The 10,894-nt window shown below is 56.4% G+C and overlaps 1 long non-coding RNA gene across 1 annotated transcript; it reads left to right on the top strand.

Annotated features, from left to right (window-relative positions):
- The first annotated feature begins 377 nt into the window (after positions 1 to 377).
- LOC139046059 (uncharacterized) lies at positions 378 to 8,408 on the top strand. Its single transcript, XR_011505622.1, has 4 exons — positions 378 to 630; positions 4,942 to 5,698; positions 6,112 to 6,195; positions 6,317 to 8,408. It is a non-coding gene; the product is annotated as an uncharacterized lncRNA (long non-coding RNA).
- The last annotated feature ends 2,486 nt before the right edge of the window (positions 8,409 to 10,894 follow it).

The following is a 10,894-nucleotide window of genomic DNA, read 5'->3' as shown; positions in this document are numbered from 1 at the left end:
AGCACCCACTGTGGAGTGAGGTCACCTTGGGTTTGAACTCTCCCTCAGCCTCTGGGAGGTTGGACACGTTTCTTAACCTCTCTGGGCCTCAGTCTCTCAGCTGTAGAACGGGGACTGCCTTCACCCTGTCACAGGAGGCTCTGAGGACTGGCAGTAATGCGTCACGTCACGAACCTGGCTGGAGGGAGCTAGAAGCAGCAGGTGTGTGCGGGAGCCCCCCCCGAAAAGTTCCGCACAGCTGACGTGAGGTGTGGAGGAGGCAGCCAAGGCCGGGCTGACGGGGGCGGTGGGCGGGCTCCTCCGGGAAGCGGGGCTGTGTCCTGGGGCTTGTTTACGCTGGAGGCGGGGAGAGACCGCGCGGGGCCTCTGGGCGGGTCGGGGGTGGGAGGCCTGGTGAAGGCGCAGAGAAGGGGTGGGAACAGGGAGACAGAGAAGGGGACAAGTGAGTCGCACGTGACTGCAACAATCCAGGCAAGACCACAGGGCCTGGTGGAGGCCTGGAGAGGATGTTAGGGGGTGGAGCGGCGGCCTGGTGACCGACTGGGGGGCGTGAGATGGAGGAGTCTAGCGTGTCCCCAGGTGTCTGGATGGGCTGAGGGCACTGGAGAAGCCTGAAGACTAGGCCAGCAGGTAGGAGTGGGGAGGGGGGAGGGGGGTGAGCCTCTGTTCGGACACATTGGGTGAGGTGTCTGCCAGAGCGCCCAGCGGCCCCACAGCGGATTGCCAGAAGACAGGACCCTGTTTCCGGGAGACCCAGGTGTGGCTTCCGTGTCCTCAGGAGCGGCCCCCATGGGCTCCTTGGCACGGACGTGCCTGCTGCCACCGACCTTGGGGAGGCCACTCTCCTTCCTCATCCATCTTGTTCCAGGCATGGGACAGAACCATCCCTGCTCCCCCAGCTCCCTATAGGGTCCCAGCTGTGGCTTTCAACAAGTCCCTGAAGGTTTGGGAATAATTCTGTCACATGACCACACCAACGGGTCTCTTCTGAGCTGGCTCCCTGCATTCCCCGGGGCCTTGCCCTCTGCCTCCTTCTGAGTGGCCACCCCTCACCTCCCCACACCTTGGTGTCTGGGCCAAACGGATACCTGCACCCAGAAAGCAAGGCTTCCCCTTACCACAGCGACTGCTGGTGTCCCCAGTATCCGCTCTCTTCTGTGAACTCCTGATTTGCAGCTGGGCATGTCCCCAACCAGAATAACTCTTACATTTCCCAACCTTTGGATGTGGTCACATGACTAAGTCTGGCTAATGGGGTGTAAGTGGAATTGTCATTTCCAAGAAACGTCTATAAAGGGAGGAGGTGTGGGCTTCATCACTCCTCCTTCCTGACAGTTGGAATGCAGATGTGATGTCTGCAGCTCCAGCAGCAACCTTGGATCATGAGGTGGGGGTGACCTTGGTAATGCAAGCCACATACGATGGGGCAACAAGATAGAAGCCTGGCACCTACATAGCCCTCCTCCAGGGGGTGCCCTTCACAGTATATTCTACAGTGAATAGAACACAAAATACAGAATACAGTGTGAAGGGCATCCTGGGAGTTTGCCAAGCAGCGGAGCCTGGGCCCCTGATACCGCAGCACCGCACCAGCCGCGCCTGCCTACCTCTGGACGCCGGGCAGGGAAGACAGGAACGTTCTTCCACTGTGAGCAACTGCGACTGAGGACTTTCTGTGATTGCAGCTGGATCTAATCCTAATGCCCCTGGTCTAAGTCCTCGTCCCAAGTCCTCCTTCCCTTTGCCCAGATCCCTCGGTGCCCAGGGTGAGCAACTGTTGATTCCCTTTGGGAGAAGCCCACCCCATCCCTGACCACGGCCCCGCAAGACGACCCGCGGAAGTGGCACAGCCCGGACTCCCCAGAGTCCAGGATATTCTGCCGTAGCTCTCACCCCGCTCATCTCATGTTTGACTATTGCCAACCGCCCAAAACTTAGTGGCTTCAGCCTACAATTGACCTCTCGTGGGCTTGCTGGGCTCCCTGGGCATTTCTAACCTAGTACCCTCGTGAGGTGGCAGTCCGGTGGTGGCCGGGGCAGGAGTCACCCGAAGGCTCAACTGGGCTGAACGTCCAGAACGACGTCCTCACACGGCTGGCAGGTGGCGCGGGCTGGGAACCCGGCTGGGGCTGTGACAGGAGCCCCTACCTGGGTCATCACCGCACGGAGGCTGCATCCCAAGGAGCGTCCTGGGAGTGAGCATTCCAGGAGGCCCGGGCGGGAGCTGCAAGGCTTCTAACACTCCAGCCTTCGCAGTCACGCGGCGTCACTTCTGCCGCTGGCTCGGGCGGCCCAGGTTCATGTGTAGGGACTGCACAGGGTGCGAATACCAGGAGGCGTGGCTCACTGGGGGCCACCTGTCACAGAGATAGGCATCTGGAGCTTGGAGGGAGGCTGGACCAGAGACACAGACTGGGGCGCCAGCAGTGCTTACGTGCTAATCAAAAGCCTGGGAATGCACGAGTTCCGTGTGCACTTGTGTGTACTAGAGAGTGGGGGGTGTGGTGTGTGTGCTGTGTGGTGGGTGCAGTGTCGGGGGTAGTATATGTGTCTGCACATGGCTGGGAGCTGGAGGCTGGCGGAGAATAAGCGGGATTCAAGGGAGGGTGTGTCTTAATGAGAGTCCTCAGGGGCTGGATTCCCATTTCTGCTGGCTCCCACTTCCTTCCTTCAGCACCTCTGCCACCTTCAGACCCACCCCCAGTCACTATCAGGAGGAAAGAAGGGACCAGAGACCACTCTGGGGCGCAGCAGGCCCGGGGTCCCTCCTCACTCCCCGGTCACTGAGGCAGCAGGTCCAGGTGGCGGCCCTGCAGCCAGGCCCCTGCCTTGCCAGCAGCTCCCAGAGGGCGTCCTTCTCGTCACACCTCTGCCCCATGCCAGGAGGCCTCCAGGGAGGGTGCAGGGGTGCTGTCCACCCACCCAGGCCCTGAGGTCGGGTATGCAAAGGTCATTCGGCCAGAGTCAGGAGTCCTGGGTCCCACTCCTGCCACGAGACTGTAGGTAGATCACTTGCGTTCTCTGAGGCAAATAAAAGGCCAAAATTAGATCCCTTAAGACTCCATCCAGAGTCCCAGGACGAACGGGGCTCCAGGCAGCCTCGCTCGCTCGTGCTTTCCCTCGTTCCTGTTCTGCTTTCACAGGTGAAACCTGGAAGGGGGCGCAGAGGCAGGAAAGCACCTGAGCTCCTGAGGTCACCTCCGGCAGCCCCCTGCCTGGGTTCCAGCGGCATCTCCGTCTGAGCCCGAGGCCCTCATCTGTCAGGCAGGGCCCAGCGGCTGCAGGGGAGGAAGCAGAGGGGGAGTTAATCTTCCCTGGAATATTAATGGCCCCGTCAGGAGTGCTGGGGACGAGCTGAGCAGCAATCTGCCTTTATTAAGGAGGCGGGCGCCAGCTGGAGCGCGGGGCCCTAGGAGGCAGGAGAGCAGAGGAGCAGAGGCAGCTGGGAGCCAGGAGTGGGACACAGCAGGTAGACAGCGGAGGGGGGCCCGCACCGCCACCTGGGCCTCAGAGCCCCCTATCCTCCCAACCGTTCCACCTACCCCCTCCCCCTACCCCCTCACCACTTTTGCCCCTTCCTCCAGGAAGACTTCAGGCAGTCATACCCAGCTGGGACTCTCCCAGGTGGCCTCCATTTGGACTGTGCCTGTCACCCAGACTTGGGGCCCTTCCTGTAATTGTCCAACCTGGTGGTTCTCGGGCCAGCTGCAAATTAGAATCACCCGGAGAATTCTGGCAATCCTGATGTGCCACCCACACCCAGAGACCCTGACTCAGCTGGCGGGGAGAGGGCCTGGTCAGGGATAGTAGCACGTTCGTTTCCAGGTGCTTCCAATATGCAGCCTGGGTGGAGAGCCCTGCCCGACCTAGGGGACCCCTCCCTGCTCCCAGCACCCGGCTGCTGCTCCCAGGGGAGCTAACGCTGTGTGTGCTCGCTGTGAGCCAGGCACAGCTCTATGAGCTTTGTATACTCATCGAACCCTCACAACAACCTAGGGACCCAACTGTCATGCCCCAGTTTATAGATGGGGAAACTGAGGCACAGAGAGGTTAAGTAACTTGTCCAAGGTCACAAATAAAAAGGGTCCAGAGTTGGGCCCTTAACCACTCTGCCAGGTGCCTGCAAAAGGGACGGGGTGAACAGAAGGGCTCAGGCTGCTGGTCCTTCGGGAGATGTGGGACGCACACAGGAACTGAGTCTTTTTCTGAGAACAGATGCAAGACTTGAGTCAGGTGCCAGGGGGCAGTGGGGGTCACAGGCAGAGAGCAAGAGGCACAAAAGCGAGCCCAGGTGAGCCCTGATCAAAGGCACGGGGCTGTCACAAAGAGCGCTCCACAGTCACCTCGAGGCCCTCCAAGGCCTGTTCCAATTACTGATGGGGAAACTGAGGCTGGAGTGAGTGGTGAGGCGCCAGGCCAAGTTCTCAAGCCAGTGTGGGTGGGGGCTGGCATGGACCTGCATGTGAGAGTGCGCCTAGAGCTGGGGGGGGTTCCTCCTTGACTCAATGTGGGTGGGGGTGCTGCATGCAGGTGTGTGTGGCGTATGCAGGCGTGTGTGTGCAGGCGTGTGTGTGCAGACGTGTGTGCGCAGGTCTGCAGGTGTAAGGGGTGCATGCACATCCTGAGCCCACCTGGGTGCCTGGCCCACACGCCCTCCCTGGTCCCCGAAGGCATCATGCTGGGGAAGCAGAGCGCTCCGACCACAGGGCCGTGGGGTCCTCTGTGAATGAGCCAGCGTCGGGGAGCAGGCATCATGCAGCCAGCCCTCACCCCACTTAATTATTTAAGCCACCACCGGGCAGGGTTATGTAGCAGAGATTAACCACTGGACCTGTGGCTGGAAGCCACACGCATCTCCCCTTCTTTTGCCTTTTTTTGTTCACCAAATTGAATCAATTCATTAAAGTTGCACACAATCGATTTGTTCTGATTCCCCAACAGTGAAGAAGAGAAATGAGGCATCGGGGTCCCAGGGCCAAATTTCACTGATTAAAATGAACCTGCGCCAGCCAGACGGGGCCCAGCCAGCCTGTCACATGCCACCTGTCCCACTCTGGCCACTGAGCTGCCCCAACCCCCAGGCTGAAGGCTGCCACGCCCAGATGATGGGGACACATCCACCCACAGCTGCATCCTGACCTGGGACACATCTCTCTCTGACCCCAAACATTTCAAATTGAAACCAAATCCTGGCCCCACCTGCCTCCCCAGAGCACGTCACGTCACTCGCCCCTCAGTAGATGTACTTTCTAAGGCAGAACGCCACCAGGTAGGCCGGAGCAGATGGCTCACCCCTCACTCCTCCCCTGGGCCTCGGATGCCACCAGTGGATCATCCGATGTCGGAGTAAAGACGATACTGGCTGACATTTACTGAGGGTCCCCATGCACCAGGCGCTGTCGTGTGAACTCCCCCAGCGGTGCAGATACTAGGGTTACAGCTGTCCCCTTATCCACGGTTTCGCTTCCCGTGATGTCAGCTCCCGCGGTCATTCGGGGTCCGAGGATATTAAATGGAAATTGCAGAAATGAACAACTCATCAGTTTTAAATCGCACTCCATTCTGAGTAGTGTGATGAAGTCTCGTGCCGTCCGGCTCCGTCCTGCCCGGGACGCCACACCAGTGCCTCCTTCGTCATCACCGCACTGCCTCTCGTCACGTAGGCATTGCATCATCTCACATCATCACGAGAAGAAGGGTGAGTACAGTACAGTAAGATATTTTGAGCGAGAGAGACCATGTTCACATAACTATTACAGTATACTGGTATAACTGTTCTGTTTTATTATTAGTCATTGTTGTTAATCTCCTACTGTGCCTAATTTATAAATTAAACTTTATCGTAGGTATGTACAGATAGAAAAAACATGGTATGTGTAGGGTTTGGTACTGTCCTTGATGTCCAGCATCCACTGGGGGTCTTGAAATGCATCCCCTGCAGATAAAGGGGTACTACTGTATCTCCATGTTATTTATGGAGACACCGAGGCTAGAGAGGTTAAGCGGTTCATCCAAGGTCACACAGGCAGTAAACGGTTGCGGCACACGTAGCGGATGAAGCATCTGAAAGCTGTTATGACACCCCCTTCTCTTCCTTCCCCTACTCTGCAGCTAGAAAGCTGAAATGCTCACCTTCCCAGTCTCCCTTGCTGCTAGGAGTAGCCCTGTGACACAATTTTGGCCAATGAGCAAGAGGTGAGTTCTTAAAGCAACATTCCTTTTGAAATAAAAAGGCAAAGCTTAGCTAGAGAAGAATCCTCTGCCCTCCTCTTTCCTACTCCTTTCTGACTATCCTTTTCCCTTCCCCTTATTTAAGGGGAACACAGATGTGATGACCAGAGGGGCAGCAGCCACCTTGTAACCATGAGGAGCAAATCAACATAGTAAATATGATGGAGCAAGAAAATAGAAGGATCTCAGGTCCCCAGTGATAATTTTGAGCTCTGTATCCGCTTAGGACTACTTTCTCCCAGACTTGTTCTTGGATGAGCCAAATAAACCCCTCCCACCGGTAAGCCTCTCTACCGTCATTTCCTGTTACTCACTGCCGAGTGCTGTCCTCCCCAAGAAGATTCAAACACAAGCAGCTTGGCTCCAGAGCCCCTGATCTTAGCACTCTTGTCCCTCCTGCCACTGAATTTTTAGAGGACACATCGGGAGATGCTACATGATACATCCTCTTTTTGGTCCCCTCCCGTATCTAACTGGAGGGCTGGGTGTCCGAAGTAACTTGGCAGCGGCCTGAGCACAGCTGTTGGCTATAGAGAGGCCAACTGACCAAGACCGAGCCAATTAGATTCTTTCTCAAGAACTTGAACCAAGCCTGGGACATGGTCTCATGAGAACACAGTGATGGCTGCAGGCCCCTGTGCAGGGGTGAGGGGAGCGTCCCCAGCTGAGGAAGTTCATGAGGAGAGCACTGTGATGGCTGTACAGGCCCCTCTGCAGGGGTGAAGGGCGTCACCCCCCAGCTGCTGGAAGTGCGCTGACCCGTGAGGTCTCTCGGCTGTCGCCCTTCAAGGACGGCCTCAGCTGAAGAACGCTGCCTTGCCCAAGGTAGCACCGTCTTCCCTGGGCTCCCCACACCCATGACTAATGGAAGGTGGTATTGAAGGCCTGGTCCCCTCACTGTCCCAGGTCCAGAGCTTCCCAGGAGATCCACTGAGGACATTTTGGGGATGGTATCACAACTCAGCTTCCTCTGCTGTCCACTCCTGCACCCTTCCCTCTCCTCCCGCAGGCGGTAATCCTGGGGACATTCCTAGTCAACGTCCTCCACATCAACTCCATTACAGAGCTGCCTCCCGGGGAGCCCAAGCCAGCACGCAAGAGCCGGAGGGGTCTGAGGCATGTGGGCTGAGGAGACCACTGTCATCCAGGAACAGAGACAAGAACAGGACCCGAGAGCACAGCAAGGGGCAGACATAAGGCTACACGGCCCAGGGAGGGAGCAGAAGAAGCCCACGTCCGTGCTGATTCCTGACACCTGCCGGCTCCTGCGTAGCTCCTGGGGAAGCCCTCGGGAGCTGTGAGACACCCCTGATTCCTAATACCCCTCTGCTGAGCTGGCTTGAGTGGACTCCTATTTCCTGCCATCGAGCCGTCCTTGAACAAGACACGCTGCTGCTCTGCACTTTATGAATGAGAAGTAGGCCCAGAGGGGAGGGGCCTTCCTCGAGGTCACAGCAGGTTAGTGAAAGGGCCGGGTCTTCATCCTTTACAACAAACAGCTACTGAGGACCTATTTTGTGCCATGAATTGTGTTGATTTGGGCTTATAACTGTAAGCAAGACAAACGTAATCCCCACTATCACTGAGCTCACAATCCAGCGAGAGAGAAAGGCGAGCGCACAGACAATTACAATACGCGGAGATGAGTGCCATGGAACGGCTTAGCAGGGGCACTTGTCCCAGGCATGGAACCTTATGGAAACTTCCTAGAGGAGACGACATCTATGCCAAGGCCGACAGGAGAGCAGAGTCCTCCAGGAAGAGGGAACAGAATGTGAAAAAGCTCAGAACTGCAAGGGAAGAGGGTGTCGAATCCACATGCTGGTTTTGTCTGCTTAGCATCTTTCTTGGGGCTGGGGGGGGAGGTCACTTCCCTGGCCCTGTGTTGATTCTGGGAGGTGGCCAATCACCACTCCTGTGTCCCTCACCATAGGGTTGGGTCCATGACCCAGTCCAGCCAATCAGAATCTCTCAAGAATCTGCGTCTCTAACAGAGACACATGGCGGAGCAGGGAGGGCTCGGGCATCGTGTGGCAGGGCTCTCAGGAGATGGTCCATACTGTTCGGATCCCGGAGTGGCCCCAGGGCCTGGCAATCCTGAGGCCCCTTGTCTAGCTTTTCCTCCCATTGTGTGACCTGCGTCACTGTCTCTTCAATAAATTTCCTGGTCTTCTTTCACTTTTTCAGAGTCAATTTTTGGTGCTTGCAGCCAAACTATGTGGATTCAGAAATTAGTACCGGGAGGGGCCTGCCCCGTGGCTGAGTGGTTAAGTTCATGAGCTCCACTTTGGCCGCCCAGTGTTTCTCTGGTTTGGATTCTGGGCGCGGACATGGCACCGCTCATCAGGCCACGCTGAGGCGGCTTCCCACATGCCACAACTAGAAGGACCCACAACTAAAATATACAACTATGTACCGGGGGGCTTCGGGGAGAAGAAGGAGGAGAAAAAAAAAAGGATTGGCAACAGATGTTAGTTCAGGTGCTGATCTTAAAAAAAAAAAAGAAAAAAGAAAATAGTACCAGGAGGGGGGATTTATGACAAACCCTTGGGGAAGTGTGATCTACTTGGAATTTGTTTTCATAAATCCATGAGGCCAAAATCAGTAGGACTCTGGTTCATATTATGGGACAGAAAAGCAGTTACCAATGGCACATGGTGGTCGACGCTAACCACGTTGTACCTGCCAGTCACCTGGGATCAGGTGCCAACTGGAAGCGAGAGCCTCCAGCAGCTGCCACAGGCCCATTTATAAAGGGCGAGGAGAGCCGGGCCCCTCGGCTGGACGGTTGTTCCCAACACTGGATAATTTAAAGCAGGAAAATGACAGGCTCAAATCAGAATGTTTGCCTCAAGGCACAGAATAAAGCTCAGGGGCATTCTACAACCATACCGAAAGAATCTTTTATTGCATATGGCCACAGAGTCGAAATTGCCGCAGACTGAACTTCAAGATTGATTTTGAAGTTACTGAATTACAGTGTCAGTGAATTCACAGCCTCACTCCGTCCCTTCTGTGAAAGGGAGGACATGGGTCAGGAAACATTCATATCCCATTGGAACGGGGAAGAATTCCGAGGACTCAGAGGACGCTAAGTCTCAAGCAGCTCACTGTGCCACCCCTGGTTCCCTCGTGACCCACCCGTCACTGTTTCTCCTGGAATATTTGGGATCCAGACTCCACATGGTCCAGATGATATGATGCAGAATCAGGAGAAGAGAAGAGTTAAGCCCAGAAAGAATTGCAGGAATCCGTTCATTTAAGTTTGTAGGGTATGAGGAACGTGGGTGGGAATGGATTTTGAGGGCACTTTGATGAGGCCAGGGGTGCGAGTGGATGGGGCCGCATCCATTGAGACAGGCGCGGTCCCAGGAGCTGCGCATCCCAGGTGCTCTCAGGCGGTTGGCAGAAGTTCTGACATTTTTCAGAGGTCACGAATGTGACCCTGGACCAAGTGATGATTCGCACTTATTGGCAAAAAAGGGCCAGAAAATCCCTGGCATAATTAGAGGAAGGAAAACAAAACAACCCCGGACAGGAGGGCTGACCGGGTCCGCCAATCCATGTCACCTCCAGGAGCTCCTCCCCTCCCACTCCTCTCGAGGAGGCTCTCAGTGAAAAGATCACAATTTTGTCTTTTTTTCAATCAAAGAATTAGCAACATATTTCAGATATACAAAAGGTAGAAAGACGAGTGTAACAAACACCCATGAACCTCTTCTCCATCTTAAGATACGAGATGTGTGAGCACATCATTGAGTCCTTGGGGAGCAGACGCGAAGATGGCATTAGGAGACACCTTTGAGGAAAAGGGGGAGAGGAGCTCCGGGGGGAGGGGGGCATCAGATCACAGCACTGACTATTTGGAGGGGCAGAGGGAAGGGAGGGAGGCTGCGCAGGAAGAGCCCAGACGGCAGCACAGCTCTGAGAAAGTGTCAGCAGGGCCAATGGGAAGGCCTGGAGCCAAAGTCACCCAAGAGAGGAACCCCTGGGTCTCGCAGGACGGGGCTTGCCTGGTGTCCCTGCCGGGCCCAGGGGGGCTGGGTGCAGCCTGGGGAAGGGTGGCCCTGACACCGATCCGGAGGAGGACTCAGCGCAGCACCAGGGGCCAGTGGTCGGTTGATTAACGGGCACTGCAGCAGGCGATGCGCATTTTCACAGCCACACGTGAAACACGGCCAGTGCAGTGTTACCTCACAAGTCTTTAAAAGGGGCCCCGCCGCCTCCTGTCTGAGTCCAGGAATTCTGGCAGAAGGGGTGCTCTTGCCATGGGGGTTCGAGTCTTAGAGAGGGTGGTGGGATGTTTGGTGGCCCGGCCCGGGGAGTCATTATGTGAACATGGTGGGCACGGCCATCCCCTAATAGGCAGAGGGCGGGTGGGGATGGGCGAAGGGAATCACCCAGGGCAGAGGTCCCTGGGCACGGGGAATCGAGCAAGGGTCCCTCGGGATGAAATGAGCGGGCAGCCCACTGAGGTCTCCCTCGATTCTTCTCCCCAAATCCTCTAGGTCTGGTGAATCCGGGCTCCCTGGAGGACCAGTAACTGGGACAGAATTCCCACTCCAGGGTTGGTTGGGACGCAGAGCCTCTCAAATGCAGCGCTGGGCGGTGCAAGGACCTGCTGCCACGGCACAGAGAGGACGAGATGAATCTGCCCAGCCCC

This window comes from Equus asinus, chromosome 8 (genome assembly GCF_041296235.1).
Source record: "Equus asinus isolate D_3611 breed Donkey chromosome 8, EquAss-T2T_v2, whole genome shotgun sequence".
Taxonomy (NCBI): domain Eukaryota; kingdom Metazoa; phylum Chordata; class Mammalia; order Perissodactyla; family Equidae; genus Equus; species Equus asinus.
The sequence above is the reverse complement of the archived record's forward strand: the minus strand, read 5'-3'. Positions and strand labels throughout refer to the sequence as shown.